The sequence below is a fragment of the Miscanthus floridulus genome, chromosome 11 (genome assembly GCF_019320115.1).
Source record: "Miscanthus floridulus cultivar M001 chromosome 11, ASM1932011v1, whole genome shotgun sequence".
Lineage (NCBI taxonomy): Eukaryota > Viridiplantae > Streptophyta > Magnoliopsida > Poales > Poaceae > Miscanthus > Miscanthus floridulus.
In genome coordinates, this window is record NC_089590.1 from 19,595,696 (window position 1) to 19,617,283 (window position 21,588).

Here is a 21,588-nt window from a genome sequence, read left to right on the forward strand (position 1 = left end):
TTGTAGGCAATTTATTTGGTGGACAGAAAGACATGTTTTTGCATAACTCTCAGTGTAAGAGTTAGCAGTTTATTTGTGGGTGTACGTGAATCTTGATCATGGGTGCATGATAGGAATCTCTACAAGGGTCACAAACAATTTGACAAAGCTCAATGCAATAACAAGTAGCATATGACTAAGGTTTTGCATGTGTATCATGTCATATGGCCTTGGTAGGTATTCAATAATCATTGAGGAACTTTTGAGTTTTAGCATTTTTGAAATTAAAAACTCCGGATGTCTAGTCTCTCTTAGAATAAAGTTATAGCAAATTCTATTTGTACCAAACCATAACTGGCAACAACTTAGAAAGGAGCATGCATGTGAAACCCACAAGTTTTCATGTTTTTAGGATGAGAATTTTTTTGCCAAAAACTTAAATCTTGGGGAATACTAAGTTAGAGCCTAGGCACAGATGAATTATAGATAGAGCAACTATTTATCATTTCAACTTATTAGAAACTAAACATTCTTAAAACACATATGAGAGTAGAATTCATATTTTTGTTTTTTTATCATATTTTATTTTTTTGGTATTTTTTATTTTCTTTTGATTTTTTAAATGCTAATAATTAAATAAATGCAGAAAATAAATGCAAAAATTTAAAAATGCAAAAAGATAAAATATACAAGTTACCTCTACGGGGGTCCTCCCCCAAGCTACCTCAAGGCCGGGTGATGACTCTAAGGTAAATTATTGTTTGTTTTATTATATTTTTTCTTAATAGGTTCATCCTAATGTTTATACTCAGTAGCTTTGGTTCAATGATCAAATTAGTCATTTGATCAAGGTAGGCTAATTAACCTAAGCACCATGCTTAATTTAAAAAGCCTATGGAAATATGATCGATGAAAAACCATATTCCAAACCAAAGCATACTTGTATAGAACATGGAGGGAAAACAAGATTTATTAAAGTGAAGATATATGAAAAGTGAGCTAACTATATGTTATTATATATATAGCATAATTAATGCATACTCTATAGTTTTATTATATAGGGTTTCTAAGAAATTATAATTGTAAAGGACAACAACCGATTTACCTTCAGCAAAGGCTCACTATCTTAAGTCCAATGAGTAGGACTCTCCTCCTTTCACTTTTTGCTTGATGAGGGTACATTCGTGCCAGGAGAAGTGGATGTGGATGACTATACTTTCTTTGGTATACACACCATTTTGTTTCATTTGGGTGGTGTGGTGGTGGACTTTGGAGCTTCCTCTGTTTGTTCCCATATCATTTTCTTCTTTGGTGGTGTGGGAACAACCTTTGGAGATTCTTCTTTTTGTTTTGGGTTATTCTTTTTTTGCTCCAGCCTCTTTTTGTTTTCTTTGTTTTTGCAGATGAGGCTATCCACTAGTTGAGGTTGTATCTCAGCCTCCTTAATGCCTTATGGGTTTAGCCTATACTTGATACGGATCATGGAGCATTGCTTCTACCTAGGCCAAAAGTCAAACTTTTGTTCTTTGCCATTGATATTGAAGTGGATTTCTCTAGCTCCAACATCAATTTGTGCTCCAACAGTGCTTAGGAAGGGTCATCAACAATGAGAGGTGATTCCTTCATGGTTTGCATGTCCAGTACCATGAAGTCGATGGGACAAAGTAACCCTAGATTTTCATCGGGATATCTTCAGCAATCCTGGCTGGATAGCGGACCGTGGAATCGGCTGGCTGGAGCATCATTGGCGTTGGTGCTAGATGCATGAAGTTTAACTTGTCAAATACGACCTTGGGCATCACACTGATGCTCGCCCCTAGGTTGCACAATGCATGATCAAACTGCTAGGCCCCGATTGAGCTTGTGATGGTAGGGCACCTAGGGTCCTTCTTATTCATGGGTAAATGATTGGGTATAGTAGCGCTACACTCTTCTATTAGCTTGATGACCTCCATGGGTGGCAAAGGTCATTTGTTGTTGATGATATAAAGATGTACTTTGCATAAGAACGTACATGTAAGATGTCCATTAACAGGATGGTCACATGTATCTTCTCTATCATCTTGACAAAATGAGCAAATTGTTCATCCACGACTTGCTTTCTCTTTCTTGTAGGAAACAAGTAGCTAGTGTCGATGAAGTCTTGCGGTGCTGTTTCCTTCTCTTCTTGATTTTTTTTTCACTGATGAAGAATGTCCTTACTCTTCTTGCCCTTGTGTTTTTCCTATTTTATTATTAGGGTTTGGTGGATCATGAGTGGACTTACCACCCCTCGTGGTCACCACATTAACTTTTCAAGGGAATTCTTGGATTGCCCCGGGATCTTCCCTTCATCATTAATAGGAATGGCAGCAGCAATTTGAGGTAACTGTGTTTCTATCATTTTATTAAAGCTCAATTGGTTTTTAATAGAGGAAGATAGATCTTCTATTTTTGAGTTAATATTTTTTAGCATTTTTTATTATACGTTAGCTTTTCAGTAAGGCTTTCATTTATTTTAACTTGTCCTAGAACTAGGTCTTTCAAGGAAGGTTGATTCAAATTGAAATTTGGATTGAAATTTGAATTACCTCCTTATGGGCGGGATTGATTGTTCCACCCATTGTTATTTTGTCAGAACCCATTGTTTATATATGCAGCGTCTTCATGGGTTTTGGGGTAGTCATTCCCCAAATATCTGACTTTTCCACAGACCTCACATGTCATGTGTGAGTCCATGGCCTAGATGGTGCTCTTCATTGCTTCTTTATCAGCGACATGTTCATCCAGTCTTTTTAGCAGTAGGTCCATTTTTGTGGTAAGCATATTCGCCTCCTTCATGGTATGCATGCCTTTTTGTTGTTTTCTTCCTTCCCCCAGCTTTGATTTGCTACCATTTTGTCAATGAGAGCCATGGCTCCATCAATGGTTAGGGAAAGAAATGCATCTCCAGTAGCGACATCGATGTGCCCCTTCGACATGGGCATCAACCCCTCATAGAAGTTCTAGAGCATGAGCCAATTCTCTATCCCATGGTGTGGGTAGGCTTAGATGTAATCCTAAAACCTCTCCCATGCTTCGGGGATAGATTCCATGGAATTCTACTAGAAACTTGAAATTTCCCACCCCCCTCAAGGCATTGGTTTTGCCCATGGGGAAGAATTTCATGAGCAACACCGCAGAACATTTGTCCCATGTGTTGAGGGCTTCCTTTTCCTTGTGAAACCATAGCTTTGCCTTCCCTATGAGGGAGAAAGGAAACTGATGGAGCTTGATGCTTGCTAGTGCGACATCTTTTATGACAATGGTGTCACATAGCTCAAGGAAGTGTTGGAGGTGCGCACTCACATCCTGACTACACAAACCACAAAAATGAAGATATATGAAAAGTCCTAACTATATGTTATTATATATATATATATATATATTTAGCATAATTAATGCATAGTCTATAGATTTATTATATAGGGATTCTAAGCAAATTACAATTGTAAAGGATAACTACTGATTTACCTTCGGTAAGGGCTCACTATCTTAAGTCCAATGAGCAGGACTTTCCTCCTTTCACTTTTTGCTTGACGAGGGTACATCCATACCTAGAGAAGTGGACATGGGTGGCTATACTTTTTTGGTCTCCACACCATTTTGTTTGATTTGGGTGGTGTGGTGGTGGACTTTGGAGCTTCCTCTTTTTGTTCCCACACCATTTTCTTCTTTGGTGGTGTGTGACAACCTTTGGAGATTCTTCTTTTTTGTTTTTGGTTGTTCTTTTTCTGCTCTGGCCTATTTTTGTTTTCTTTATTTTTCCTGATGAGGCTGTCCACTAGTTGAGGTTGTATCTCAACCTCCTTAATGCCTTGTGGATTTGGCCTATACTTGATATGGATCATGGAGCATTTCTCCTGCCTGGGCCAAAAGTCAAACTTTTCTTCTTTGCTATTGATATTGAAGTGGATTTCTCTGGCTCCAACATCAATTTGTGCTCTTGCGGTGCTTAGGAAGGGTCACCCAAGAATGAGGGGTGATTCCTTCATGGTTTCCATGTCCAGTACCACTAAATCGATGGGATGAAGTAACCCTAGATTTTCACCGAGATATCTTCGGCAATCCTAGCCTAATAGACAACCATGGAATTGGCTAGCTGGAGCATCATTGGCATTGCTGCTAAATGCGTGATGTTCAACTTGTTAAATATGACCTTGGGCATCACACTAATGCTGAACCCTAGGTTGCACAAGGCATGATCAAACTGCTGGTCCCTAATTGAGCATGTGATGGTTGGGCACCTAGGGTCCTTCATTTTCTCAGGTAAACGGTTGAGTATAGCAGTGCTATACTCTTTTGCTAGCTTGATAACCTCTGTGGCAAGGGTTGTTTGTTATTGATGATATCCTTGATGTACTTTGCATAAGAACATACATGTAAGACGTCCATTAATGGGATACTCACATGTATGTTTTTATCATCTTGAGAAAATGAGCCAATTGTTTAGCCATGTCTTGCCCTCTCTTCCTTGTAGGAAATGACAAGTAGCTGGTGTCGACGAAGTCTTCTGGTGCCATTTCCTTCTCTTCTTGATCTTTTTTTTGTTGATGAAGAAGGTCCTTCCTCTTGTTGCCCTTGTGCTTTCCCTATTTTATTGTTTGGGTTCAGTGGATCACAAGTGGACTTACCATCCCTCAAGGTCACTGCATTAACTTTTTCAAGGGAATTTTTGGGTTGCCCGAGATCTTCCCTTCATTATTAACAGGAATAGCGGCAAGCATTTAATGATCCGAATTCGCTACAAACTAGCTCTTAATTTCAATCACCAACAAAGCTCCTAGATGAGCCCTACAAGCTTTTGGATACAACAGAAACCAAGGATATATTGCTTCCTACCTAGTGAGGCGACTTGCAATTTAAAAGGTGTAACATAATGGTTTAGATTATTAGAGATCAGGTTGTTGACTTTTGGAATAAAGTTAATTGGCCCAATGCCAAGTCCCAAGTGATTGGACCTATCTCTCAACCAACAGAGAATACTGGATAGTCTGACATCATACTAGACCATCCGCTAGTCTTTGAACTACATGAGATTATGAAGGATGGATAAGGCTATCACCACCTACCGCCTGCCCCTCAACCATGGGATACGAAGCAAATGAAGGTAGCTTCTAACATAGACACCATGTCTATGCTATTGGTTACTACTCTAGTAGTGGCCAGGAACTTCTGTCTTTATCAGGAGTCCTCTTACTAGAGCATCTGGCATGGGGACAGACAACGAACACGCAAGAATATAACGACCAAAACTAATCTTAATGTAGAACCTTCTACCTCAATTTAGGTCTTGGTCTAAACATGTATGTATGAAAGATTAAGCATAAAGTTCCATATGCTAAATGAAAAACATAAGAACTTAGCTCTAGTTTCATAACATAGCTATATTGATAATATGAGAGCAAGAACATAAGAGAAATCTTCATATTATTCATACCAAGAATTCTCCAAAGTACAAGCTCTCCAATGAAGCTTCTTGCCTTGCTCTAAATAGAACTACTAAAAATAGTAAAAGATACAAGTGTGGAGAGAGGCTTTTGTGTGGTGTATGGGAATGAGGAGGCCTCCCTCATCTATTTATAGATGCCCCAATGGTCGGTTTGCGAGAGATATTCATGCATGCCCACATGCAACAAACATGGGGAGATCACCAGGAGACGCCATGTGGAGGCCTGAGGCGAATGGCATAGCCTGGGGGTGCAGCCGCACCTTGGTGGTGCCTCCCCATGACCGCCTTCCACATGGCAGTTCGTTGATGGGCCTAAGTCGTGTCTTCATCAGTGCTTGGCCTAGATTTGCAAGGTCAGTGGGCTTCTCTCCTTGTTTCTCTTCTACGCTTTGTCGAAAAGCGTATTTTTGTCACCTTTTTCCATCGTATTCATGTATATGTCCTATAAAATAATAATCTTCCAAAACAAGTGGAAATAGGTCAAAGTGATAACATATATGTGTAAGTCATGCTTAGTTTCCTCCTCTTTTGGATCTTAGTTGGCGGTAAAATGTTGTCGCTAAGGACTGCCAATAGCAGCCATGCCACACTGAGCCCCCAAGGACTGAGGGGACAACAGTCCCCTTAGCCTAGTCAGATGCCATCCCTACACCACGCAGCGAAGACAAGACATCACCACCAATTAGTGATGGCTAGTATGGAGACCAACGGTCATAATATGGCCCAATGGGATGGATGTACGGCTCCACCCACTATGGGATGGGATCCATGATGGTGGCCTTGACTTAGAGGCCATCCAAGCCAATGAGGTCCCTAACCCTAGAGCTCAAGATCATGGTAACCAATTCCACAAGTAGCAAGACAAACAGATGAAATTGGGGTAGCTACCAACTCCTATACGATGCCCCTAGGAGATTAGGAGGCGATGACGAAGGTCATGATGAGACCATGTCCAATAGGATGCTTGGCCATCCACCATCATGACTATAGTGCCACCACCACTAGCACAGTAGCACCACACCACACCATGTGCGATGTGGGCACAAGATCATGAGGACAACCATGCTCGGACATGCACCACACCAAGACAAGATAGTGTTACTTGCAAGCCACCGTAGAGCCAGAATCGCACTTGACGTTGCCCCCTACCTGACGTGCCAGCTGTCGCAGGGTCAAAACCTCGACAAGCATGTTGTTCGAGTTGGTGTCAGAGTACGAGGTCTTCGATGGCTCAGGTGGACTTAAGAACACAAGAATCATGCATAGAAGACGCAATGGTTTATCCTAGTTCAGACCAATTCGGTACCTACATCTTGCAACTAATGATCCTTATACTCAAGAGCACCCAAAATCTAGGGGGTTACAATAGAGTGTAAAGGAAGAAGATTTAGTAGGGGGTTAGCTCGGTGCTAATCCTAAGGTTGCCTCACTACCGGTGGAGTCTCCCCATCATCGGAGAGGAAGGAGACGGCGGGATGTAGTGGAGGGGCTCTCGATGCCCCACTCTAGGTTGCCTTGCTCTTAGTGTAGAGAGGAGGCAGATGGAATGGAATGGAGTGTATGTTGATCGAATCAGGATCCTCCCCCCTCTAGGTCCGACCTTATCCCTTGTATAATGAGATAGGTCGGGTACAAGGTGGTTTGGGGGTTCTAGTCTATGGTCTACGTGTGCTAGAGTCTAGGAGGGGCTTATAGTTGTGCGTCGTGGACTATCGAGGTGTCTTAGAGCCAAAGAAGCCTGGGCGTCGTCTAATTGCTCTATTCTAACACTATGCGTGTTAGACGGTGTTGGCTTGGATAGACCTCCACTGGGTGAGACCTTCTAGAGTCTTCTTCGTGGTGAAGGAGGTCGACTCTAGGGGCTTACTTGTGGGCCCAAAAGCCCTCAAGCCCTAGGAGGCCATGGGAAACATTGTCTTCTTGTATCATGCCCTGGACATGACCCTATTAGAGGAGTAGCTGGCTAGGGCATGCCTAGGGAGCGGCGCTAGGGAGCCCTTGAGCATGGGTAGCCTAGGGCTTGTCTTCTTGTGCTTAGGCCTTGGCTTGCATCGTTAGCTAGGTAGGAGCCATGGGCTAGGCTTGGAGGTGTCGTAGATCAGGAGCACAAGGCTCAGTGAAGCCCCGAGCCCTAGGCAGGAGCTATGGTCGAGTCAGGCTCGGTCGGGTCCCTTTGCTTGAGGGTGCACATGAGCATGCCTGATGGGCATAGCCCTTGATCCTTCGGGTGATCCTGAAGGGGTCGGTCGGGGGGTCTTCTTCATTTGGGAACTATTGGACCCGAGGGTTAACATACCTGTATGTTTGGATCTCATCAGTCGAGGTGGCTTTTTTGCTAGCCCCTTGGCATATCATTTAGATGAAGAGAAGAACACCATCCCTCCCAACCTTTTAGGGTGAGAGGATATGCGATGATGAAGGCGCTTGAGGTGGCTTTTCTACTAGCCCATTGGCAAATTGTTTAGGCAAAGAGAAGAACATCGTCCCCCTACCTTTTGGGTGAGGGGATATGCGATGGCAAAGGCGCTTGACATGGCTTTTCTGCTAGCCCTTTGGCATATTGTTTATACAAAGGAAATAATGCCATCCCCCTACCTTTTAGGGCGAGGGGATAAACATTATATTCGTTATTTTGATATATTGCATTCCCCTTTCCTAGCTAAGATGTTTTACATTTGCTTTGTTGTTAGGTGTATTGGTAGATATGCACAATTAGTATCTTTCCTTCTGCTTCTTGGCTCACAACATCTAGTTCATTTATTTGATTCGCTAGAGTGAATCTACAGTATTGCAAGGCAAATTAGCTAAGTTGATGTGCGGTGCTATGGTGTTGTGCTTTGCAGCGCAGAGCTACAACAAGAATCCTGTCTCATGCAGGTATATGGCCTTGAATTGTGCTTTGGCTGAATGGGGGGATGTTATGTTTTTCATGCAGCATCCCTCCATGCTTGCTTGTCGCTATGTCGTGGCCACATCCTGTTGCCACATCTTTTAGCTCCGTGCTTTGGCGAATATAAGGTGCATGCTCCTTTTGGATTGTATGCGCCCTAAACTTTATGTGGTATCTCGCAACATCTAATTTTTGCTACTAGCAGCCTTGTGCTTGTATAGCCTTCTATCCCACACTTGAGACTTTGCTATTTCAATAGATGCTAAAAACCCTAACACTCTCAAGCCCACTCATTACATTTATAGGTGAGGACTCCTCTCTCGCTATCGCTCCTGACTTGAGCAACATGGGTTTCTAACCTAATGCTTTTGCTCTAGACTAAAACTTGATATGTTATCTGGGGGTGTCTGGGCCTCTTATTTATAGGGTTCAAGGGGTTTGGTGTCACTAATTTTTGTTGTTTTGGTTGGTAGTGGTATTTAATGCCCGTGTTTGTTGCTTTTTTTAATCTAGGCTGTCCTTTGGAGTACATGTACGTACTTGTGGATGTGCTTGTTTATAATGCTTTTGTTTTTTATGATAATGTGAGTGGATCTTTCCGCACTCTTGTTTGCAACCCTTGTCTCCATGCACTTTGTGGCACTTAATCCTTTCTTGTTTGTCACCACTCCTTTTTGGTGCTGCGAATTGTTTTTAGCCTACATGGCTTTCCATGTTTGTTTACACTCCTTTTTGGTGCAGCGAGACACTATAATTACTTATTGGCCTTTTCCTTTCACTTACTCCTTTTTTTGTGAAGCGGAAAGTTTTTGCAGCCTCTAGGCTTTTTTGGGTTATTTAGTTTTTGATCGTGACATTTCGCACGAATGCAAAATGAAACAACCTTCTCTAGTGCTTGTCGTTGTCGATATCCATGACCTGCCGAAGATAGGTTTTGTTTTGACATCTTATTTTTTAGATCTTCTGTGGGGAAAGGCTCAACTTAAGTTAAGAAGGGTACATGGGATCACCTCATTAAAAAAACTCATGCCTTTTTGCTAAGGCTTCCCCTATGAGGAAAAAGAGTGTGGATCCCTTTTTTGATGTTTGCAGAAATGTCAGAAAAGAAAAAATACAACCCTCTAGGGGCAAAATTGCTATGGGTAGAAGCGATGCAAGTTGTCAGCGTTCCACATTTTGACTCCTTCATTGAGTAGCCTGTAAACTCCTGGCTTAACCATATTCACCACCATGAACAACTCGTACCACTAGGATTGTAGCTTGCCCTGCTTGTCAGTGTGACGTATCAGCACCATGTCACCTGGATTGATGTTTTTTTTGTAGAATTCTCTTGTCTCTCCATGCGTTTGTTTCTTGATGATATTTGTCGAGGTTTGTTGCCACATGTAACCTAGCATTTTCTGCTGCTTTGAGCACCACATATTGCTATATTGGAGTGTTTGCTGCAATTTGGGTGTGAAAAGACCCTAGCTTGAGCTCCTCTGGTGTGATTGCCTCTTTGTCGTACAATAGGTGAAAAGGGGTGAACCTGGTTGTCCGAGTGAGTGAGATGTTGTGACCCTAGACAGAAGTGACCAACTCCTGAGCCCATTTTCCTTTCAGGAAGTCAAATAAGGCTTTTGATATTGCACTAAAAATCAAGCCATTTCCCTTTCGACTGTTCTATTGCTCTCTGGGTGGTTCACTGAGCTGGATGCTAGTTTGATCCCCAACTTGCTGCAAAAATTTCTAAACTCCATGCAATCAAACTGCTTTCTCTTGTTGACTGTGATGTAGGATAGGACCCTGAAATGGCAGATGATCCTTTGCCACAAGAAACTGATTAAGGTACCCGAAGTGATTTTTGCCAGTGCCTTGGCCTCGATCCACTTGGTGAAAAACTCTAAAGCTACTACTGTGAAATGTAAGTTGCCGAGCGCTATTGGTAATGGCCCCACAATGTTGACTCCCCATCTCTGCAAAGACCATGTCGGGATGATTGATGTGGTCGGATTAGCTGGGGCTTTCTGCTTTTTGTCGAACATCTGGTAGTTCTCACAACTATGGACTAGCACTTTTGTGTCTTCTACTGTTGTCCGCCTCATCGCTCTACAAGCAATTTCATGTGGTCCCCTATGAGCTCCGCACATTCCAGCGTGCATTTCGCTTAGCAATTTGATTCCTTGCTCTCTGCTTATGCACTTTAGCATTGGTGCGACTATTCTGCTCTTGTACAATTCTCCCACTATGATGGAGTATTGTTTCATCCTGGAATTCATTCTATCTGTCTCATGCTTGCTATGCGGTTCCATTGAGGTAAGAGAATATGGGCGATATCCAATCCTTGTGATAACATGCACGGTGCTAGGCCGTTCCTCTTCTTCTCGTATTGCTTTGACTATTAGCTCTTGATAAAAAACATCTGCTAGCATTGGTGCTCTCTGCGTAGCTGCTTTTGCTAGCTCATCAGCTTCCGCATTCTTGCTTCTTGGAATGTGGCAAAAAGTGAAGCTAGTGAAATGCTTCTCCATTCTTGTTAACGCTGCCAAGTACTAGATCAACTCGGGTTCCATCATAGTGAACTCTTTTTCAACATGTCCCACTATTACCTGAGAATCCGATCTGACTATGCACCACCTAACTCCTAGAGCTCTAAGCTTTTGCAACCCTAGGAGCATTGCTTCATATTCAGCTATATTGTTGGTTGTGAGGAATTAGAGCCTTGCTGCATATCAAAGTTTTGGGCCCTTCGGTGCCATTAATATTGCTGCTATACCTGCGCCACTCATTCCCCATGCTCCGTAGCAATGTACCATCCAAATTGGCTCTTCAAATTGCATTGTGGTGTCATAAGCTGCTGGGGTCCAATCTATGATGAAATGTGTGAGTGCTTGGGATTTGATAGCGGATCTGTGTTCAAAGTCCACCATGACTCATTCAGCTCTGTGGCCCATTTCCCGATTCTTCCAATGTCTTTCGCTGTTGCAAAATAGTGCTTCCAGCGGTTGCGCTAAAAGGACTTTGATGCGATGTGCTTGGAAATAATGCTTCAGCTTTCTTGATGCCATGACCACTATGTATGCTATTTTTTCTAGTTCATAATAGATGAGCTTTGCTCCTGATAGGGCTTCTGATACAAAATTTTTCAGGAATTGCCTCATCTTGTTTTCATGTTCCTTTTCTTCGACCAGCACTGTGCTAATAGTTGTTGGCGATGCCGCTAGATATAATGGCAACGTTGCAGATGGTGAAGGTTTAGACAATGTTATCAGCTTGGTTAAGTATGTTTTGAGTTTGTCAAAAGCATGCTACTGCTCATGCTCAGATTCAAAATGATCTAAGCTTCAAAGAGTTCTGGAAAAAGGTAAGCCCTTTTATACTAATCTTGAAATGAACCTATTCAATGCTGCTACCTTGCCTATAAGCTTCTATACCTGCTTTTTGCTTGCTGGTGGCTTCATGTTCATTATCGCTGCTATCTTTTTTGGATTTGCTTCGATGCCTCTAACCGATACTAGACAACCAAGCAGTTTGCCTTTCTTGATGCTGAATATGCATTTATCTGGGTTCAACCTAAGGCTGGCCTTTCTTAGGTTTTTGAATGTTTGCTAAAGGTCCTGAATATGGGTCTCCTTCTTATCGCTCTTGACCATGATGTCATCGACATATGCGACGAGTTTTTGCCTTTTTGTTTGTCTAAAACCCCATCTGTCATTCTAGAAAAGGTAGGGCCTATGTTTTGCAGTCCCTCAGGCATTCACTAGTAATAATAGATTCCTCCTAGGGTGATGAAACTTGTTTTCTCTTCATTGTCCAGGTTCAACTAGATTTGGTGATACCCAAAAAAGCAATCTAATAGACTCATCACTTCGCACCCATCAGCAATATCCACTAACTTGTCAATTCTTGGGAGCAAATATGGGTCTTTTGGGCAACATTTGTTCAGATTGGTGAAATCAACGCACATTCATCTTTCCTATTCTTTTTTCTAAATATTACAACATTGGCTAGCCATTCTAAGTACCAAACCAGTCTGATGACGTCGACATCTGGTAATCTCTGCACTTCTGCTTTTGCTGCTTCAGCTCTCTCTGTGAATATCTTCCTCAGCTTTTGTTTCCTAGGTAGCACCCCTTTTGCCATGTTTAGGTTGTGTTATGCGAGGTCGTGACTGACACCTTGCAAGTCTTTTGCTGACTAGGCAAATACTTCCTGATTCTCATGTAGAAAAACCAACAACCTGTCTTTCTCATCCTCTGCGAGGTTAGAGCCTACATGCATGCATTTTTTCTAGTACTAGTTTCGACAATGGTGCCTTTAGAGTGTCTTCGGCTGCTTCTACCATTTGCTCAACTTTGCTTTCACTGTTTACATCTTTGTTAGGCGGTTTCTTGGAAACATCATTGATGAGGCTATAGCCTAGGATTGGTTGGCCCTCTATTCACCTGGACGAAGCCTGATCTCCATGTACTACGATAATGACAAAAGGGGATGACATCTTCATGCACAAGTAGCTTTGCTTTATTATGATTTCGAATCTACTTAGAACTCGTCTACTGAAGATTGCGGCATATGGGTAATCCATGTTGACTATGTCGAAAGTTATGGTTTCTGTAGACCTTCTCACCTTCCGCGAAGGAGACTGGGATCGCCTTCTTCCCCAATGCATCTATCTTTTCCCCCCCAAAACCGAACAATGAGTTCACGACTGGTTCCAACGTTTGCTTGTCAAGGTTTCATCTGTTCGAAAGGCTTGATGAATAAGATGTCAACAGAGCTTCCAATGTCTATGAGGATGTTGTGTATAGTGAACCCAGCTATATTCGTTGTTGCTACAAAAGCGTCTGTGTGTGGAAAATCCTGCACTTGAAAGTCATTTTCATCAATGGTAATGGGCAGCATGGACCAAGCCAGCCTATTGAGCGGTACCCTTGCTGAGACAATGTGTACTCTTCTTTCAAATTCTCTTCTGGCTCTCTTGTTTTTGTGCTCTTGGTTTAATCCGTCAGCGATTGCGAATATATGGCCTTGCGATGGTAAAATATTATTTATGGCATGGTGTTTTGAGTATTTTCTTGCTTTGCGGGTTGAGACTAGCTTGAATGTTGTTGCTCTTGCTGAACTAGTGAGGATGCAATGGGCAACGACCCTGGGTGTTAGGCGAAATGCTGGTATACTAGAAATGGTGGCTGTTGCCAGATGTACGGATGCTAGGTGTATCCATGTGAAAAGTTGGGGTGGTTGAAAGTGTTGTTGCTTGCCGACATATATTGGCTACTGTACCCTAATTGGTTACTGTTTCATGACCAATGTTGTGGAACACATGATTAGATGTTTTGCTGCTTCTTGCAGCCTCATCTTTCTCCTTAAGTTCTCTGGCCATTTTATTGTATTTATAGTCTTTTGTGAAATGTCCTGTGTTTCCATCACATATGGTGCAATAGGGTGTCTTCTAGGCTCTTTCCCTTCCTTAGCCTTTGCATCTGCCATAGAGGCATCGTCCTCCTCGCCCGCCACGTAGAGACGGATCAAAACTTCTATATTGTTGGTTAGGCGGTGGCCCTTAGAGACCTTGTTCCACTGAGTTATGCTCTGGTTGCTCTTGAAAATTGTTCATTGCATAGAATGGTCTCATATTTCACTGGTTTGGGGTTGGTGGTGGCCTAGGTGCTTTGCCTACTTACCTCGATGAATTCCTTTTTGCCTTTTGCTTCTTCAAGTCATCGTCTGATCTTGTGTATTGTCTCATCACCTCGAACAACTCCCTTACAGAAGTGCGGTAATTTCTAGCGAAGTGAGCTATGCACTGTCCTATGGCCAATCCTCCTATGGCTGCTGTTATGACCATCTTCTCTAGTGCATTTGGTAACTGAGCTTTGGTCTGAATGAATCTTTCTAAAAACTCAGATAGGGATTTGTTGTTTCACTAAATGAAATTTAGCAAATCTCTCATTGTTTTCGTTCTCGGGTGATATCCTTGGAAGGTGGACACTAGCTCTACTCTAACCTAGATCGAGGACTTGATGGATAAGTGTTTTAGCGAGGTATACCAATCATGTGCAATGTTCTCGACCAACATGATGAGTGACTTTGCAAGCATTTGGGTGTCCCGCTGGCTTACGTTATTGCGGTTTCATAACTCACAAGGAACTTTATCAGGTTTGTCTTTCCGTCGAAAACCAAAATGCAAGGCTTGTAGCTAGCTAGCCATGGATATAGCTGGAGTTCTTTCAATAAAGGTGAAGCGGGGTCATATGCACTTTTGTCATCTTCCAGAAGGTTATTGCTTGGTACTGCAATGTTTCTACCAACGCAAATGGTGCCTCCTGCCCCCACTCCCTATAGTCCTTGAATCTCTCTCACCAATCTGTCCCTCTGGATTTTAGCTTCTCTAATTGCCCTTTGCATCTATTTGGCTCTGTTATAGGCAGTGGCTTGCCTGAGCACCTGCTCCTTCTCATTTTGTAGTCTAGGGAGGTCCTGCTGGTACTGATTCAACATCATCAAGCTTCTTGCTTGTTTGGTGATCTCGTCATCTTTGTCCTCTTCTAGTACCTCATTTCCATCTTGATTGAGCTAGACTTCCTGAACCACACCTTTGGGCATCTCCTCTTGACCGAGAGGAGGCACTGTGTTGTCTCCCACTACTTGGGGAGCTAGTGGCTCCACCGTTGCCATGCCATCTTGCACAACTATCCCTGCAGCTACAAAAGCTGCTGCCTTGGATGCTTCCACCCTATCCACTGGTAGCTTCGATGCTTTGTTCTTTGGTGCCACGACAAGCTCAAGCAACAACCACGGTGGATGCCAATGTTGTTCTAGGCCAAGGCCTTTGAACATTGGTCATCGCACAAGCGAAATCAAGCACGAAAGATGATTAACTTGAGGCTTAAGCAAAACAAAGTGAATGATTTCATAAAAACCTCCTCCCCCTCACATTCCCTCAATGGGGGCTATTTATACATGCCCATAGGCTTTTCATAGGATGTAAATGCCCTCTCAACTACTACAAATTTAGGGAATATTCCCTATAGCTTTGGGCTTGTTCACCATTTGTAGTACCCGCCTGCCTCTCATAGCACTAGCCGAGAGAGGCCTGATCGACTCTACCTTATGCTACCTATTCAACCGACTGGGCAGGACCCTAGCTATAGAAGTTGTCAGCCACATGAATGCAGCTGGCTCCTCCTTTGGCAAAACCTACAGAAACCATCAACCAAACCATCAAGAACTATTCACCTAAGTGAATAGCCGATACCGACTATGCGCCCTCCTTTGTTGATACCTGCATAAATGATCAACCAAACCATCAATAGCTATTTGCCTGAGCGAATAGCTGAGACCAACTACATGCCCTGTGGTGGCGCTGATCCCAGCCGGTTCTGCTTCTTTCACCGAGGTGAAAGGTGGAACTAGACATGGGCCAATCCCTACCATGGAGTCCACCCTTTCGCTATGACAAAATGAGATGTCAAGAAATGGGGCGACTTGTGTAGCCCTCATTTTGTTCCACCAAGAAGAGGACTCGACACACTCCTCTTCCCCTATCACATGCCTTCTCACCTAAGAGCTAATACCCTTAACTCCTGTCACTCTGCTCATGCAAGATGCCAAGGCGGCGACTGAGCCATATGGGGTGCCCATAGGTGGGGCCTGCCCCCAACACCTCACTCCCTCACTTGCTAGTAGTAGCTTTACTTTCTTTTAGTGCTATAGAGAAATGCAAAGCTACCATGGAGAGCTTGGCTCCTTGGAAGAAGAGACCTTTGGCTATGAATAGAAATATGAGTTCTTCCAAAGTTATGCTCTCATAGGATATTTATAGTCTTAGTTATGAACTAGAGTATAGTTGTTGTGTTATAATCTTGCTATATGAACTAGTCCATAGTTTGTGTATCATGAGAGGAGCACACTTAACTTTGTGCTTAAATACTCATATAACTTATATAATCGGAATTAGAGCTAAGTTGAGGTGGTGGTTCATCATGACGTTAGGTGTGCCCAAGTCCTTTACCTATCGATCCGTAGGGTTGGGGACCCAGGGGATTTGGGTAGCATCTATATACGCAAGCATGGTGCTTGGGTATGGAGAGACATGTGAATGCATTGTCCCTTTCTACGGTTGAGGCGGTGGGCGGCAGGTGGTGTGTTGATAGTAGTTAACATATATCACAAACCATCAATGTAACTTGCATAAATGGCTAAAACGGTTCACCAATGTAGACTTAGGGGTTTAAACTAACAAATTTCATGATTTTTGGTGAATCTATGTTTCCAACAGGATTTAATACCATCAAGGGGGACCTATTCATAAAATAAAATCACGGAATTCCATCGTGGGATCAACGTGGGAAGGATCCAGAAGACTCCAGGAGGCTCTCCATCGAAGCAGGGCTTGACCCACTGACATGTGGGGCTAGCCAACCCCACCTAGAGGCTGCTCGGCCCTTGTGGGCCCCACCTTTCATCCTCTTTGTTATGTCGGTTCTCCACCGCCTCCTAGGATATATCTCCACCGTTTATTCAAGTCAGTTTGATCCGAGGGCTCAGGATTGATGCTCCGGCCTATATATACCTATTGTACCCCCCTCAGGGCATGCCTCATTTGATCCTAAGAGCTGAGAAGCCAGAAAACCTAATTCATATGTCCACTAGGATCAGGGCTAGCAATCAAGAGAAGATTAGTCCTTGATAGGATCTAGTCTTGTATTAGAGATAGAGAGATGGAGTGAGAGGGAAGAGTTTTAGAGGAGTCTTGGCCTATTGGTGCTCTCTCTATGGCTTGTACCCTAGCAAAATCAAGTTCTTCTTAATCTTGCTTCTGAGATTTCTCTGGTAATCGACTTCTAATTCAAGTAAGCATCTTGTTCATATTATTCTTTAGGTTTGTGACTCTCTTTTGAGTACTTTAATCATTATAGCTCCTGGGTTAAAGTAGTATTCATAGTGTAAGCGTGGTTCTTAGACTTGGTTACTCATGGGTGTACCCTATTTTTTGAATTGATGGTACCTCACGAGGGTGACTCTTATAGCCCCATTGAATCCTCTGTAGTCCACCTCTCGTTAGTAGGCCTAGAAAAACTTTACTACTATAGGCAACATATTCTGCTTGTGTTTTCTCTAGTAATATCCCCAGAATTGAACAATTGAAGACAAAACTTACCGAAGTTAGAACTAGAAGACCTTAGCAGTCTCCTCTATGCCCCTATTATCTAGCCTTCATTGTGAAGTTGGGTTAAGTTAGAATTGGTTATTCTCACCCCATTCCTTTGGGTTTGATATAAAACTGGGTTACTCTCAATGAAGTGCTACAACGATATAATCTCTATATGCTTACGGATTATTCTATGTGCCTTGATTTATACCAACAAGCATTTCTGGCGCCGTTGTAGGGGAACGGTTGCTGAGTTAACTTCGAGTCCAGCTTTACCTTGTACTATACTTTTATCCTTTTATCTTTTCTTTCCTTTTTACCATGGATCTAGAATCAACCCCTATCTACCAATATGGTGCACCCACGGCCACAAGCCTACAGCCACAAGAATCTTCAAAGCCTTTCCTAACACCTAGCTATGAGTTGCACCCGTAGTTAATCAACATGGTTCAGGATCAACCCATTTTAGGCGAAGATGATGAAAACCCCTATTCTCACTTAAATGAGTTTGAGCAGACCTGTGCATGCCTACACATTGTGGCCATGTTAGATAAAACCTTATGATGGAATCTCTTTCCCTTTTCTTTGATGGGAAAAGCTAAATGTTGGTAGAATCTCACCATTGAGAGTAGACAAGAAGATTGGGAAGCCATGTGCTCTAGCTTTTGGTTGCAATTCTTTCCCATCTCTAGGGTAGTAAGACTTCATTTAGAGGTTCTATCTTTTAGACAAAAGAAGAAATAATCTCTAGGCATGGCTTGGGAATGCTTTAATACTCTCATTAATACTGGCCCTAACCTTGCCATTCAAGACCCTATTCTTCTTCAACACTTTAATTTGGGTTTTAATAGGAAAACCTTGAAGCATCTTAATATGGCCTCAGGAGGCTTGTTCTTGCATGTCTCCGCCAATACAGGGAGCAACATTCTTACTAAAATCTTAGAAGACGCCCTTGAAGAAGTAGAAGAGAAGTCATTAGAGGAGGAATCCTAGATAGCTAAACCTGAATCCTTACAAAACCCATCACCAACCTCAGCTATCCCAAATCCTGAACCACCGAAAAAGGAGGAACTCTAATTTTGGATTTCATGCTTGAATTCGACGATGAACTTTTTGATGAATATGGAAATACCTAGAATTACCATACTACAAGGAGACCCTAGAAGTCTAGGAAATCATCATCTTATGAAGTACCTTTAGACCCTTCTGAGGAAGCTTTCCTTAAAAAGACTACGAAAGAGCTAGTATCTATTATAAGCAATGAAAGTTTAGAAGTCGCTTAGATTCACCTTCTGTTTCCATTTGTTGCAAAATTAATAAGCTCCTTTCGATGCTCTTTACAATCCAGTTGTGGGTGTTAACATCATGTCTACATTTTTGTTCATGATTTATTGAAACACATGCCATTAACCCCAACAATAAAGTTATTGAAAGGTCTTTCAGGACACGTTCTCCCATGTTTAGGAATACTTTATGTCCTTCATATCTAGGTAAAAGGAACTAAGGTTCATCTAAGCTTCTATATCTTTGATATTTTGGAGTTTGACTTGTTGATAGGCAACCAATTGAAAGACTTATCCAAGAAGGACAAATGGGGAAGTTGAATATAAGACTTGGGAAAAACTTTAAGCTTTCTATACCCATTACTCATTCTCTAAACACTGAGAGTGAGCCAATTCCTGATGAAGACCCAATGGAAGAGGTTAAGGCTGCTTCTCTTGATGACTTGATTGAACCCAACCTTAAAGATAATGCCTAGTTTTTCATCAGAGAAGAAGACAAAAATCCTATGGACCCTGAACCTCTAGATGAATTGCTGGAACCACCTAAGCCCTCTATTGAGCTTAAACCCCTGCCTTCTGGTCTTCGATATGCTTTTCTCAATAATGATTAGGATTCTCCTCAAATGGTCTGTCAAGATCCTACAAATATTTGTCCAGGTTGGGCGCCAAGGTATTAGCTATAAGTTCTTGGAGTATATTTTAAATATGGTGGCTGAGAACTGAGACACTGTACATATGCATAACTACATTAGATGGAGCTCAACTAGTTTGACTTTATTATCTATAATGCCAACGCGGATGTGCCAAGGCATGAGTACTCCTCCTTCCTAGACTAGAAGATGTAGCAGCAAATATACAAAAATCGATGGGGGTCAGCTTGGTTGCACATGATTGATAGAGCATCTGCCTCGAGGCCGATTACTTCCATTTCTAGCAACGAATTAGGCCCAACATCGATTACGTTTACTGAGCTTGGCACACATAAATCTATCACAACATTTGACTAGAAAGCTATGCTGGTCATCTCGTGGAAGGCAAATTGAAGGTTCTGTTACGTGTTCTTGCATCTACAGAGAAAATACAAATAGTAGTAGGGAAAGGGATAAATGTTAAGGATATTACTCTAACGACGTATCTGCACTAATGACCTTCGCTGAAGAAAATTGGCTACTAGTTCGAGACCCCTCCTTTCAAACTAAAGAATCATTTATTCCTAAAAGCCGATGAAGATCATACATCATTGAAAATTGGAACTCAGAGTAGCATCGGTTGAATATTTTAATCAAAGACTCCCATGCTGATTCTAACATGTTTGTTTAGCCAATAGTGGTTAGATACTTCTCTAGGCCACCATACATCAGGATTAGTTCATTTGCTGATCTGGCTCCATTTCCAACTTCTTCGGCGACAACTAGGGATTTCACGAGCTAACAAAAGTCGCCAAGGAGGCCACAAAGCACACTGAGGTGGCCAAGCTCAAGATGGAGGTACATGCATGCAGATATGAGATGATGTGGTAGATACTTTGAAGTTCATATGTGTAGGTGAGGCTTGGAATGAGGTATGATTACTATCAGTGGATTCATCAGCTCCTTGTAAATCAAGGTAGAGGAGGACACACAACATATGCATGATCTATACAACCTATTTGGGCTTATACATGTCAGCTGCATCCTAGAGTCCATGTGTGAAGAAATATCCTCCGTTGCTATTCGTCGATTGGTACTGGTGTTCAGCCGTCATAATCTTGGGCTCCTGGCTTGCATCGTCTTTGACTAATTTACTGAGTGCTTGAGTGACCAAACTAGCAGGGTCTCTGGCTAATTTCATTAGGCATTAGCGGATCAACCAAATCAAGAAGAATTAGTGGTGGCTTTGCAGAGATAGCTGAAAAAGATTGTAGATAATTATCGATCAGCCAGATATAATAATAGTTGCTTGGATGATGGTGTGATGAGACCTCTCATGGATATCGGCTAAAATATCTAAAGTGTGTGAGAATATTTTCAAATACATAGCCGATTGTAATTATAAGACTCAGGGGGCTAGCTTCGAATCGACTAAAGCAGGATCCAAGCATGGACTCATAAGATGGATAGGAGGATTAATTTTGAAATTATCAAGACCAAGACAAAAATGATTGATATGAAGCCGATGCAACCCTCAGTGTTGCGATTAGATATCATTGGCTCATGAAAGAAGACCATTAGATTGAAATAGTTCAAAGCATGAAAATTTATACTCCAAACAAGGGGGGCTAGTGTTTACAACAAAATTTGGCTGGCCAGGAAATATCATTGGCAAGGAACGACACGAGGTGCATCACGTGCGTACCAGAAAGGAAAGGAAATATTCTTTAGTATTTTTGGAGATGTATGACATCTAGGAGCTCTTCATCAGCCAGAAAATATTATATTTTGGGAGAAGAATGCTGTCCAAAGTCTCCTGACGTGAAGATAAGGAAGAAGCAAGAGAGGCTAGAAGAATTGGTAATTTTATTGCCAATGGCGTCTATAGAAGGAAGCCATATAGACATCAACTATGAAGTGCATCAGCCATTGGCTCTCCTTCTTGTCTAGATGAACAAAAGACACGTCGATCAAGGAAGCTTTACTAGAGGATACTACAAAAGGGGAAACTAGAGTCCATGTATCTTAAAATTTCCTTTTCTTCTAGATTTATCTTGTTAGGCAAGTTTTGTATTAGATCACCACGTGACCAACTAGGATTGTCTCAGGCCTCAGGGTATAAATATAAACCCTAGCTATTGTAAACAGAACATCCACACATCAATCAAAATTAGTCTTAACTTTTTTGGCTTCACGCCAACCCT

The 21,588-nt window shown here is 42.2% G+C and overlaps 1 pseudogene; it reads left to right on the forward strand.

Annotated features, from left to right (window-relative positions):
* The first annotated feature begins 2,990 nt into the window (after window positions 1-2,990).
* On the forward strand, window positions 2,991-3,090 carry LOC136495028 (small nucleolar RNA R71; annotated as a pseudogene).
* The last annotated feature ends 18,498 nt before the right edge of the window (window positions 3,091-21,588 follow it).